The sequence below is a fragment of the Lactuca serriola genome, chromosome 5 (genome assembly GCF_051521515.1).
Source record: "Lactuca serriola cultivar US96UC23 chromosome 5, Lser_US96UC23_V15, whole genome shotgun sequence".
Classification (NCBI taxonomy): Eukaryota; Viridiplantae; Streptophyta; class Magnoliopsida; order Asterales; family Asteraceae; genus Lactuca; species Lactuca serriola.
In genome coordinates this window covers 363,927,152-363,929,893 of record NC_136412.1, presented here as the reverse complement: position 1 = coordinate 363,929,893, position 2,742 = coordinate 363,927,152, and positions in this window count along the sequence as shown.

The window sequence follows — 2,742 nt, the reverse complement described above, 5'->3', positions numbered from 1 at the left end:
TGTATTATATTTCCCATTCTCTAGTAGTGCTTGACGGTTATGGCATAGAACTTTTTATGTGGAGACGGTGATGGGGGATGAAAATTGGATTTCGTGGCCATTGAAGAAGGGAATCCATAAGGAAGGCTAAAGTTTAAAGGGTTGAGGGAGTTGGTTGGCTGCATGGTTGATTAGGGAAGCAGCAACTTGATTGACAAGGATAAGGTCGGCTATTTAAGTCGCTTAGTAGAGTACCAAGGGGTGGCCTAGTATCGGGTAAGTATGATACCATGCAAGAATGTATAATTGCTTGCCATTCTCATTAAACTATGTTGCAATAAATACACAAAAAAAATTTATCGACGTCATGGCCGACGATCCTTCTTTTATTGATCCATTGGTCTAATTAAAAAATCCAGTTGCAGCTTGGATCCCAAAAGAAATGTATGTGAATCAAGTTTTTTGATGTTCTATCTCTGTCTATGATTATGAAAGTTATAAAACCATACAATGATCGATTTCCATAAGGAAATATTAAGGGGGTACTTAACAAGGGAAAGGGGTGAAAATTTAATTCAACCAGAATGATGAAGAACGTTTAAGCACTCACGAGTAGACTTGAGGATGGCCTCCTCCAAATCCTTCAACGAAGATTGTTTTACTTCATTGTTCTCTAAAAAGCACTTTTGACAAGCAGATATGTCTCCCTCCACTGAAGTGACATCATCTGTCATCTGTTCAGCATTGCGAGCTGTAAGTTCTTCCATAGCCTTGTTAAAGCTGTCGAAACACGATACGTAATTGTCCATACAATTTTTGACGCATGTTGCTCTGTCTGGTGAAGCAATAGTTTCGGTAACACTCAATAGCTTCCTAGCCTCCTCAATAGCTAATTTTGAGTTTGATAGGCCTTGCTTAATGAGCGATTCGATTGCCAAAGCAACGTCATGATCAATATATATCGAAGAAGAAGAAAAAGAAGATATTTCCTCTTTGTTTTGGGAAAAGAATGATGAAATTGAGCCAAATTTGTCTTTAGCTTCATCTAACGCTTTATTAGAAAATGAATCTATTGCATCTTTTGCTTCATCTAAAGTTGAAGGTGAAACAGGAGAGTAAATTGGAGCCAGCTGGGAAGATATCTGCACTTTGTTTTTGGAAAAGAAGGACGTAATTGAGCCAAATGCTTCTTTAGCTTCATCTAAGGCTTCAGAAGAAATTGAACCTATCGCCACTTCTGCTTCATCTAAAGTTGAAGGTGAAGCAGGGGATGGAGCATTAGATATTTCCTCTTTGTTTTGGGAAATCAAGGAAGAAAGTGAGCCAAATTTTCCTTTAGCCTCGTCCAACGCTTTATGAGAAAATGAACCTACAGCCTCTTTCGCTTCATCTTTATCTAATTCAGTAGAAGTAGAAGCAACTGGACTCGATTCTTTCTCGGCTTCAGATATTTCCTCTGTGTTTTGCTTTTGTGAAAACAATGATGTAATTGAGCCTAATTTTTTTTTAGCCTCATCGATGGCTTCAGAACCTAATGCATCTTTTGCTTCATCTACAACAGAAGGTGAAATAATGGGCCCTAATGCATCTTTTGCTTCATCTACAGTTGAAGGTGAAATAGGTGGTAACGCTTCATTTAAAGAAGGTGAAATGGGAGCCAATACCTCTTTAGCTTTATCAAGATCTAAGGAAGAAACTGGCCCAAATTCCTTTTGTGCTATCTCCAAATAAGAAGATACATCCACTTTGTTTTGTGAGATCCAGGACGCAATGGAATCAAAACCTTCTTCAACCTTATCTAACGCTTTAGTTGTCACAGATTTTGCTTTTTCTACAGTCGAAGGTGATATAGGCCCAAGTTTCTCTTTGGCTTCGTCTACAACCGGGGAAAGCGCATCCCTAGCTTTGTCAAAGTCCAACGATGAAATTGGACCAAGTCCCTGTCTTGCATCATCCAAAGATGGAACTGGACCCAATGCCTTTTCAGCTTTATCTAAATTAAAAGAAGAAACTGGACCAATTCCGTCTTCCGCTTCATTTAAAACTGGGCCAAATGCGTCTTTTACTTCATCCGCTATTGACCAGAATTGCGACAGATCTGAACATTTAACCGAGATACTCAAAATCAGAAAACCGATGGAGATTACAACAAGAACGCGATTCTCAAACTTCATATCTTTTCATTATTTTTCTTCTTTTCTCTCTATATCTTGCTAGACGTTGTAAATGGAGAATCGCAAATGGAAAGAAATTTAAATAGTTAGGAGTGAATGTCTGGTTAACCGTTAAACAAGGATTATGATATTCCTTTGTTTGCAGGTCAAATGTGGTAAAAAACAATCCCTACCTTTCCACCTTGCGTATGTCAAATCCAGTTGTGGTGTCAAATATTTTGAAATTTATGTTATTAACTACAATATATATATATATATATATATATATATATATATATATATATATATATATATATATATATAAAAGTTACTTTTTGAAAAAACTTAAATTTAGTCACAATTTATGTTTTTACATAAACTTTTAGATTTTAAACTTTGTGCTTGTTTACAATATGTGAATTATTAATAATTAATGAAAGATTTAAATAAATATATTGTATGGAAAACCATGAATGAATGAAAATTATTTTATATGTAATTATAATATTCTGCAAAATATTTTGAAGATCCTTTATCTCATCAATTTGATAGTAAACTAGAAATAACAAGTTGCGCGGTTGGCGCATTGTCGAAAAAATGGTCTAAAGAG